Source organism: Gigantopelta aegis, chromosome 10 (genome assembly GCF_016097555.1).
Source record: "Gigantopelta aegis isolate Gae_Host chromosome 10, Gae_host_genome, whole genome shotgun sequence".
Lineage (NCBI taxonomy): Eukaryota > Metazoa > Mollusca > Gastropoda > Neomphalida > Peltospiridae > Gigantopelta > Gigantopelta aegis.
The window spans coordinates 6,936,898-6,949,383 of NC_054708.1; positions in this window are offsets into that span (position 1 = coordinate 6,936,898).

Consider the following 12,486-nt stretch of genomic DNA (forward strand, 5'->3'; position numbering starts at 1 on the left):
ATGAAACGAAATTGAAGTTTTACACTGAACATTTACAAATTATCTTCTAGAGTTTTGACTGGACAGATTTGGTTGAATATTTACGAAAATTACATTTTCAAATTAAAATAGTAATTAAAATATTTAAAAGTCTGTGTCATCCTGGAGTTTTTATTTAGATGGTTCTAAAACTTGGTATACGCCAGTGATGGTTTGATCAAATTAATTAATTCAATACATTACAGGTCTTCACAACTAATGGAGATATTTTTAAATTTCAGAATTTGTCTGCCTTTTTAATAACAAAGTTTTAAAGTCCATCTTCTAGAGTTTTGACTGGATAGTTCTGAAACGTGTTACACATATATATATATTTTTAAGCATCTGAATTTGTATTATTATTATTATTATTATTATTTAAATTATGGTTAAATTTAAAAAATTCAAAGTTTCCGCGTAAAGTTATTCTTTATGGGTACATACCACAATGTAGCAAATGATTTGCGATAGCGTAGTCAGGAGTTTATATTGAGGTGTGGGTATCAACATTGGGGGGGGGGGGGGGGGGGGCTAACCACATTATCTATTAGTCATGTTATGTGGCGACATGGAGATACATAAGTTTGTGGGGGAAAGAGGTGTGATGGGAGGGGGCTTGCCCTCATGTCGCCCTCCACCCGGATACGCCAGTGATGGTTTGATCAAATTAATTAATTCCATACAATGAAGAACAGTACATATTGTGAATATTAATAACAACATGCATGTTCCTGTAATTCCGTCTGCATTGGCACTATTATTGAAAGAGGCATCGATTTTTCTCCGTTTACTATATCAGCAGTAACAGAGTCTACGATACGATAAGCGACCAGTTTCGTTTCATTCCAAGAATCGATTCCAATAAAAGTCTGATGACAAATTGTCTAAGACAGCACTCTAACAATGACTGATGCACTAAGTCAAAGGATATGAGTTCGAATCCCAGTCTAGACATTATTGTGCGTTTAGCATGTATATATTTTTTTATTTATAGTGGTATTAATACATAACTATCAAATTAATATGTCGTTATGTTTTACAACAGAACCCCCCCCCCCCCGAAAATAAATAACACAACTGAAATTTAACACATTTTTTAATTACAGTTATATGAGGTTGGGCATAATATGGTTATAACATACTAGTAATGAGAGGAAACCCGCTACCGCCACGTAGTGAGCTACCCTTTTTCATTAGCAGCAAGAAATATATTATATGCACTATCCCACAGACAGGATAGTACATACCACGATATTTGTTATAACTTTGGATTGGGAAATAGCCCAATGGGCCTACAAACGAGGATCGAACCTTGACCGACCGCGTATCAGGCGAACGTTTTACCACCGGGTCACGTCCCGCCATTACACAACTGAAATCCAAACCCAAACACTTTGACATTCTCACATCCATCAGGTTCAGGTATGTCTACCCTGGTCCCGTCTCTTGTATGACCTTGTACTTGACTCAGGTCAACACCCAAACTAGACAAAGATAATGTTGTATTGCATGCATACAAATACAATTAAGAGTGTCTGTCTGGCAACTGTTATTGTTACTTTCAAAAGTCTTTCCGCAGTATGTCGGCGGTAATCATGGATTACTTCTGGTGGACACAAACGTGTGAAACCGAAAGCCATTACAATAACAAAGAGCGCGGTAAACAAGACGAGTACAAGTTAATTAAAACATTAAACTGTAATGAACTCCAGACTATGTTACTTAAACACGTACATCTTCCACACAGACAGGTAATTGATTCTACCACAGGTGACAGTGCATTCACCTTCATAGATATATTGTACGTAACATGTTACTGTTTTTTGTTTTTGTTTATAAATACAACTTAAACTGGCGCCACTAAGTTGCACTGCAAAGTTTCGCATAATACATTCACCAATATAATCTGCGATGATGGGTGTATTTATTACATAATGGTAAAGTATCTTAAAAAAAATAAAAAAATAAAAAATAAGTGATCTTGATTATCAATGAAAATAACGCCTTATTAATTACCATAAACACATTAGTTTCGTCGTTCAACGCTCAACCCATCATAAACACACCAGGGCCCAAAACTGACGAAATGTCACAACTTATTTTTTATTCTTTGTTTCATTTTGTGAAGACTAATTTAAACCACATTTAGATTAACAAAAGGAAAATCCCCACAACAGAAAACAATAACAACAATAATATTTAAAAATAAATAAATAAAAATCAAAGCGAAAACACAGGCTATTTTAGGTTCAGTTTTGTATATCGCACGTGGTTAGGCCATCGGTCTACAGGCTGGTAGGTACTGGGTTCGGATCCCAGTCGAGGCATGGGATTTTTAATCCAGATACCGACTCCAAACCCTGAGTGAGTGCTCCGCAAGGCTCAATGGGTAGGTGTAAACCACTTGCACCGATCAGTGATCTATAACTGGTTCAACAAAGGCCATGGTTTGTGTTATCCTGCCTGTGGGAAGCGCAAATAAAAGAGCCCTTGCTGCTAATCGGAAAGAGTAGCCCATGTAGTGGCGACAGCGGGTTTCCTCTCAAAATCTGTGTGGTCCTTAACCATATGTCTGACGCCATATAACCGTAAATAAAATGTGTTGAGTGCGTCGTGAAATAAACCATTTTTTTTTTTTTTTTGTGTGTATATCGCACAACAAACGCGAACAGCTAAATAAAAACATTAGAAAATATTTAGAAAACACGTATTTACTATAAAACAACACATATGATCATCAAACAATATAATAGTGTTTACAATAATTAACACCAGAATTATTGACTAGCATACAAACTTTTAGATGACCGTAATAAAAACAATAGGAGCTAACGAATCTCCTTGTAACACCACAGTTGTGTAATTTATATACTGAAAACAACCAAAATTACAAATACTGTTTTTGTTTATAATAACATAAAATTTAATGTTTAATACTGTCAACACAGCAGCTGGAAATCCAGGTAATCAGAGTACCTGCAAATCAAGAACGATCAGGCACACTGGTGATACTAAACTGCTAATCAATAATTCTATGTCCCGAATCACATATATGTTATCATATCAATCCCCCAAAATGCACACATGACAACATACAGTTAATTACTAATAGAATCTATCACTGCTGTAAGGTGTAGATACGGCAATTCCAACTCGAGGGACAAAATGTTGTTGTTGTTTGTTTTGTTAGTTTTTTTATTTGTTGGTTGTTTTTTTTTTATGAGGGCCGAGGTTTACCGAGTCCGTTACAAACTAATTTTGTCCCGAGGGTTGGAATTGCCTTATCTACACCTCACAACACAGTAACAAAACATTAATTTTGTAAGCTACGGTTTCTTTATTGTAAAACGATTCATAAACATTTCATCTACAAATTCATTTAATCATACGCGAAAAATATAGTCCACATTATGCAATGACATAAAAATGTAACAACGTAACAATAAATATAAAGATGAAAATATTAATTTGTTTAAGTATTTTAAAAACTATGATACAACGTGAAATGGCAATCTGGGGAATACCTAATTCAACAGAATTCTTAAAAAAAAATGAAAAGGAGTTATGAAGTCAATCGTGATAAAGCGTGAGTTATAAGTTATCTAGCACAGTGTAAAAACTGGCTAATTCAGTTCAGTGGGCTAATTTTTGTTATCTTTCCTTGTATGTTTACAGCAACAGATCTGGAAACTAATTAATATTAAAGGTTTCAATTATTTACTTATACATCTGAATTTGTTTATGTTCATGTTTCTGTGACTTCATTCAAAATAACCTTTATTCAAAGACAGAAAGCAAATTTCAGTTTCAAATAGATAGAGGGCGAATGTAAGATACTGAAAGAACATAGTAGTGATGAATCATTGCCGAAGGACAATTTGTTCTAACACAAGAAAACAAAGCTATTTTGGGTCCATTACTATCTCCTTTACAATTACCAAAACATCTGGAAAAACAGACTTCCGTAGTATATAGTGGTACAACTTAATAAGAAAAAAAAAGAATTTTAAAACAATGCTTCTTATTTCCTTTTGCACTACCATTTGACTTTTTGTCAATGTGTTCACAGATGTTGAAACATAGGTAAGTAAAACTCATTCAGGAAAAGAAGCAGACGGTAACAGATAGATCGTTAAACTGGCTTTTTGGATATGTGAATATAATGTTGTCGTTAAGCTTGTGATTATCCGTTTCTAAATTAGAGGTCGCAAATAATGGCGACGTTTTCCATTGTTGCTCACTTTGGTTGTTTTACATGTTGATAGTACCCGAGACATCCACTGACTCGCTAGTCATCAACTGCTGGCGTACAGCAACAGACGTGTTTAATACGAGAAAATATTGAAAAGTAGAGTTAATTTAATGGAGTCCATTAACCCTAATGTTGTTTATTTGTGTCTAAAGTATCAATGGTTGTCGCTGTACTGTAATGACTGCATTGTCTAAAGTTACCTGGTGGTGTTTGTTGTTATTTATTTAGACAAAATAGATAACAGTAAAACACTGAAAATTGTTGTTATTCCATTTTAATAAGAGACACCTATATACAAACATCGCTACAAAACCGGCGCCGTAATGATTAAAGACACTGGAGAGATGTGCTCTTCTGATGTTGATCATCCTGGTAGACAGATGAACGAACTCGGTACCTAAGCTGCCTTGCCCTGCAACAAAATGTCAAGCTTATCAAACAATGGAGGCTCATAAGCGTATGAGACAGGGATGTGTGGTGTGAGTGTGTGTGTGGGGGGGGGGGGGGGGGGGGGGGGGGGGAGAAACTGACCACAGTACAGGGGAAAATCCTCAAATTAGAGCAAAAACGCTAGAGATATTCGGGCAAAATGAGCTAGCCTGAAACGTTTTTACCGTGTAAACGTAACGATTCGTTTGCGAGACTATTTATCTGTATGAATGCTAATATTATAAATAAATGCTATTATCCATTTCGGGCATTTTCTTTCAATTCAAGCAAACATCAAGCCCCCCCCCCCACCCCCCCCCCCCCCCACGCCACCCCCCCCCCCCCCCCCCCCCCCCCCCCCCGAACGCCTATAGTAGAGCTATGTATTTAAAAACACACACAACAGCAGCAAATCCGGACGACAAAAACACAATACGTGACAGGGCCATATCTCTGCACAATACAGAGTCGAATGGGCATTTGGTAAAATAGTGGTTGATTCCATGAATCTTTGTCTAGCGCCTCGTCTGTACGAGAACAACCACTCTTGAGGAGACACTTTACTGGAGAGTTCATCCCTCTTGCACCGCCACAAAGAGGACTGCCACTCCTATACTAGTTTACTAAATCAAAATTAGCACTGGACAGAGCTCATTGGAATAACCATAGCTATGATGATATGCATTTATGAATAACTGTTTGATAACGGTGAGCATATCCCCTCCCCGGTGACCCCGTCATGATAACTGCCACCACAGCTGTTTTATGGCGACGTCAGCAAGTGGAGGGGTCAGTAACATATTACTTCGCCTTCCAATAGGTGTGGGCTGGAAATGTAGGCTATTATTTAGTGTTGATGGAGGCAGGACCACCTGCCGTCTGTGGGCCCATTGGACTATTTCTCGTTCCAGCCAGTGCACCACTACTGGTATATCATCAAAGGCCGTGATATGTGCTATAATGTTTTTGGAATGGTGCATATAAAAGATCCCTTGCTGCTGATGGACACATTGGACGAAGGAGCCGACGTACGTCGATACCTGTGCCCATGACAGGCGTGCGCCACAACAGCTTGCCCTGAATGTGCACGTTAAACCCTCAAATCAATGTCCTCTAGTGGTGTCATTAAACAAAACAAACGTTAACTGTTCATGATATTAATATATAATATTATATAAATGCTACAGATGTAACAAAACCCAAAATAATACTAGCACTAGTAGCATTACTTTACAATGCAGGTGTTGTATAAACTAAATGCTACAATATACAATTGTCATTTGTCTTAAAAAGGGTCACAGCAGAGTTGATCTAGACTCTCCAATAAGACAATAAACAAGCAGCCATTGTGGTGATGTAAGAGGTTTGTTTTTGTTTCATCTTTGTCTCCCTTGACGGTTTTGCATCGATTATGTGGCGCCAAATCCCCGCCGATCGTCTGCAAATTTTCACACGTCACCATCTGGTAAAAGTAACCAAGCACCAATCTGATTATCCCAACCATAATATGGAGTTTCGGATTGTGACATTAACACCATACAAGATAGTTGTTTATTTAATAAACACATTATTGACCTAATTCCTGATCAACATCATCTCCACAAAGAAAAACAAAGTAATAAATAAATAAATAAATAAATATTATAATTATATGGATTCAAAATTTATTTGACAACAGAACTCTAGTAACCACTGAACAATTAATATTAATAAAAACATCCCCCTCACCAAAAAAACGAAATCCCACAAAACAACAGCAACCCCAAACAAACAAACCAAACCTCCACAAATCAATGGCGTCCCCCCACCCCCCCACCCCCCTCGCAAAAAAGCGCATTACCTACATTCAGCATGTGAAAATATGCTGAACTAACGAATCCAGGTTAAAGTCCCCACCGGTTCAATATTCTTGTCAAAAACCTTTCCGATCAGAACCCCGCGTGGTTAAAAAAAACTAAAAAAACTTTGGTATTCACTCCTGATACATTTACATTTGGTTACTACTGTAACATATTTTAAATATGTCAGCTACAGTTTTCGTTTATACTACTATAACATTTTAAATATGTCAGCTACAGTTTTAAATACCATAGTTTTGGTTAATATTACTAGAACATATATGACTAAAAGCTAATGATTAATTAATAACCGGCCTATGTGGCGCAGTGGTTAAGCCATCGGATTACAGGCCGGTAGGTACAGTGAGCCCTGTACTGGCTCCAACCAGAGCGAGTTCATAAGGGCTCAATGGGTAGGTGTAAGGCCACTACACCCTCTTCTCTCTCACTAACCAACTAACAACTAACCCACTGTCCTGGACAAAGATCCCAGATAGCTGAGGTGTGTGCCCAGGAGAGCGTGCTTGAACCTTAATTGGATATAAGAACGAAAATAAGTTGAAATGAAATGATTAATTAATCAACGTGCCCTAGTTGCATCATCAATCTTAACAAACTTTAATTAAGCAATAGCCATTGCTTAATTCACTATGCATGTGCTCTAGTTGTATTATTAAACAACACCCACTTTAGTTTAGTTTTTTATTAGTAATATAATTTATGTTAATATACAAGCAGTTAAAACGGTGTGTTTTAACCGATTAGTTTTATGAAAATTTAAAATTAACTATCGGATATATTAATATAATTTCATTCCATACATCTAATAAAAAATGTGCCTTTACTGTGGCACTTTAAATAATATATGACGCATTACATCTTACATTTTGTGAATTCGGGTACTGTCCGCTTACGTGAACAATAAATGGTATTGTCCGTTACATGAATACCAATATCGTTCGTTACGATTATTTAAACACTACGTCATTGTCCGATACCTGTACACTATGGTATTGTTCTTGGAAGAACACGTATCACCTAGTTCTAGCTGCAAATCTAGCAGGCGTAAAATTGGTTATTTAGAATATATCACTTGACCATTAATCACACGAGATCAAAGAGACCGACAGGTCCCGCGATGGTCCCGTTTAGTGACGGAAAAATGTTTTTACTTTCGTTGGTTAATTACGGGAAAGGTGCTGACCGGGGAAACGAGTTGAGTTCTCCACACGTTTGCTTCACGATGTGACGAACGTTGAAAAGATTGTGAACACATCTGGGAATGGTTAAGTACAAATTATCGCATTAAATTGAAAAGTTAATGGTCATATTCAGTGTATTGGGTAATGTCGTGTGAGTTTTCTTTGAAGTAGAATGTAGGGGTAGCTATAAACACCAGGGAACTACATCCAGGAACGCGCTATCGGGTTCAGAAGATTAAAGCATAGTGGTTTTGAGCTGATTTATTATTAATATATGAAAGCACAATAAACTACTTGATATACAGTGATAGTATATATATTATGTTAATTCATGTTTCTAACTTTCATTCACAGGGCTGCCTCAACAGTCATAGGAGATTGTTCCATTTCATTTTAACTAATATTCGTGCTTATATTCAATTTAGATTCAAGCACGCTGTCGTGGGCACACATCTCAGCTATCTGGGCTGTCTGTCCAGGACAATGGGTTAGTGGTTAGTTGTTAATGAGAGAGAAGTCGATGTAGTAGTCTTACACTTACCCATTGAGTCGTTAAAACACGCTTTGGATTCGAGCTGGTACCAGGTTGCGAACCCAGTACCTGTCGACCTTATGTCCGATGACCAGGGAGATGATTTATAAATCACACCCGGCCCGCGGAGTGTATTTGAAAGTAGGGAGAGGAAACACTGTCAGTATGATGACCGGGGATGAACAATTAAAGACCTGAAAGCGCGAACCTATTGGAGGATGGGGATGGGATGGGGGCATGCTCTTACATGAACATTTTGAATTTCAGGTGTTCAAATACTGCATTTGTAACCTTCAGTCGGTTGAGTGCTCGTTTGAGGTGCTTGCGTCGCAGGGTCCAACCACCTCGGTGGATCCATTCAAATGAATGGGGTTTTTTCTCGTTCCAACCAGTGATCAACAACTGGTTAAAGACCGTGGTATGTGCTTTCCTGTCTGTGGGAAAGTGCATATAAAAGATCCCTTGCTGCATTAAGAAAAATGTAACGGGTTTCCTCTGATGACTACGTGTTACAATTACCAAATGTTTGACATCCAATAATCGATGATTAATTTATTAATGTGCTCTAGTTGTGTCGTTAAACAAAACATATTTTGAACTTTTTTCTAACCTTCAGAGCACAATAACGGGGGAAATGGGGTCATGACCCTCGTGGACTCCTATTCCGCGGCCCCTGTCACAGGCGTAAGAGCCTATAGTTTTGAGAGGCAACCCGCTACATTATGTTGAATTAGCAGCAAGTGATGTTTGATATACTCTCCCATACAGAGAGGATAGAACATACCATGACTAAATATGTCCGCCAAAGAGTCCGATCCTAGCATTTCAGGCGAGTGTTCTGTTTTATCTTTTCTTTTATTCAGATCAAGTGCTCTTTCTGCTGAGCTAATCTGTAAATAACATGTGCATGCTTATCTTATGCCGTCGCACTAGGATCGATACCTGTTAGTTGGCCCATTTGAGCTATTTGTTGTTCCAGCCAGTGCTTCACAACTGGTGTAACAAAGGCGAAAATAAATATGCACTATCCTGTCTGTGGATGGTGCATGTAAGGGTTCCCTTGCCGCTGGTTCATCAAAAAGAGTATCCCAGTAGTTTCTGTGATCCTAGACGAACCCCCCCCCCCCATCACCCCCCCCCAAAAAAAAAACCCAACCCAAAACAACAACAACGAAAACACCCTCCCCCACCCTCCAAACAAACAAAATAAACAACAACAAACAAACATACAACCGTATACTGAATCGAATATGTGCTTGGCGCAAACTAAGAAACAGGACTTGTCCCTAAAGCTGAGAGGAAGAGGAGACACACAGTACAGACTATGTAACGGCCTCTCTCCTAGATATTTGTTCATCCACCTACCTCGAACTGTCGGTCAAATAAACAGATATTCCCTGCGCAATACCGAACACTTTCTTTCGTATCGATGTCGTTCAGAATTATATTCTGAATCTTTCTTCCCATCTAGCATTAATTTATGAAACAATTTATCAATGGATATTAAAAATTTCACATCAATCAGTTCTTTAAAGGAAAAATTAAAAGCAAAAGATTTGGCAGTCCCTGCACATGTTTATGAGGGCGAAAGAAAGCTACAAATACTGCACTGCAGACTTCGATTAGGAATAAGTGATCTAAATGGCTACACATTTACACGCTTCGTTGGAGAACATCCATATGGTACCTGTGGTCATCACGTTGAAGATTCGAAACATTTCCTGTTATTTTGTCCTCTATATAACAGAGAGCGCCAGGCCTATTTATCCAGGTTAAATCATTTAAATTTAAATATCAACACGTTAATATATGGCGATCCCAACTTAACACTACAAGAAGACAATCTCATCTGCAAAGCTGAAAGCAAACGTTTTAACTGCTAGAACCGTTCACCTTCTTCTTTATTCTTCTTGTTTCTCTGTTCTAATCTATATACAAATATTTATATTTTAACAGGTTAAATATACAGTAGTTTTACATTTTTCAACACTAAATGCACATCTTGGATTTTCTAAAATGTCCATGTTGACCAACTAATATTTCAGTTGTATAATGTAGGGAAAGGTCTTTATATAGGCTATGCCTGTTGACCAATCCCATCTGTTAATACATACAGAAATAAATATTGTTTTAACCAGAACATGCGCTATATTTTCACACTGCCAGACTAGCAACTGTACAATGTTCGAACCTTTCTATTTAACTTTTGAACAGGAAAAGGTATGTATTAATCAATGTGGAGTTTTTACCATTATTGTTGGTGTCTATAAAAAAACATTAACTCAGAGATACGAGAACAACTTTTCAGACCCAGACGTCAAAACACTGGTCAGACATAATATCATTGCCATATTTGCCAGTCCCAGGCCCAAATCCGGCTTCAGTGTGTTTTTGACCTAACTTGGTATATTTTATCATATTCGATACTGTGGATCACAAATCACAGAATATTCCTGAACCGTAATAATAAAATAATTTCTTTTCACATGTCTGTCCACCATTGTGAATGGAATTTGCCTGTTTGTCGAGAGAGGTGCTATATTTTACGCATCTACAACACGTGTATCTTATCTGTTTCGGCGAGTTTCGGCGAGGTTTCTGTAGTGTTAATACCAATCATACAATTATCCCGCTTAATGGGATGAAACTACCCTTGGAAGGTGTCGGTGGGGGTTTCGAGGCTGCCCCGAGTTCTATAACGCACGTGTGATAAGCTCGAATCGTCTTATCATTTTATATCATCCCATAATAAGTGAGATTAAACGTAATAACGTCCATTCAGTTCAAGTGTTAATGGTTTCCTTTGATCTTCGGGTTTAGGTCACGTGATATATGGACGAGTGATGGATCCTCGCACACGGAACACAAGAGACAAGATCAATAATCGTACCTTGTATTGTTTTAGTACACTATACGACACAACAAGACAATACTTTTATTTACACTCGGGCCGTTGCACAACGGCATAGGAGAACCTCCCCAGACACAATATAGGTGTGCTGGATAGCACTTTATTGGGACGGGTATAATTCCCTGAATAGTAATAAATGACCTGAATTGTTATAATTACTTGAGTTGTGATAAAACACTGACTTGAATTATTAAAAAAAAGATGATGAAAAACCCCCACAAAACCAAACCACAACACCTGCCCTAATTCGTTATAACCATAGCTTCCCTGAAATGTAATAAGATATCGACTTGATATGCAATAATATACCTACTTTAATTGTAATTATATACCTACTTTAATTGTAATTATATACCTACTTTAATTGTAATACTATACCTACATGAATTGTAATAAGATACCGACTTGATATGCAATAATATACCTACTTTAATTGTAATACTATACCTACATGAAATGTAATAAGATATCGACTTGAAATGTAATAAGATACCGACTTGAATTGTAATAATATATCGAATTTAACTGTAATAACAAACAAAGAAAACAACTTTTATTTAACGTATTGTTAAATAAAAGTTGTTTTCTTTGTTTGTTATTACAGTTAAATTCGATAAACTCGTTGTCGAAATATTTAACTCGATTTAACTCGAATTTACAATTCAGGTAATTTATTATAAAATTGTGTTTAAAATAAGACACTTTTCTCTAAATCTGTTACCACATACCTGTAGTTTGATCCTTTTCGAGTTTAATCATAAAATTAAACCTTCATGTCAGTGACTACCTCTGACGCTACAAGAAGAAACCCGACACCGTATCCCACAAACAACAACAAAAACTTAAGCAGTCTCTAGCCATAATAGTATTGTCACATGCTAATAAAATACGACGACATGACACTCGAGCTATTCTAAAACAAACAACCTGTAACAGACATAGTTAAACAGATGTTTTGAAATTAAATTAAAGCTTATAAAACCAGTAAAATAACGACAACATATTATCAGTGTATAAATTTCGTTTTATTTTTAATGTTATTTTCTGAATGACAAAACCATATTTCCTTATCAAAATCGTATCTCTACGAAAGGCAAAGAAGAAAGGATGTAGGCAAAGTCGTGACTGCTTCCATGATCCGCTATCAAGTACTCGGTTTAAGGAGGACCGCCAATGCCGCAGGAGATTCTAACAGGATGTTTCCTCCTTGCTGCTTCGCCCGCAAGAGGACTGCCACTCCCAAGACTACCGTAAAACCCCCAAACTTGCACAGGATAGAGCTCAATGGAATATATGCAGCTGTG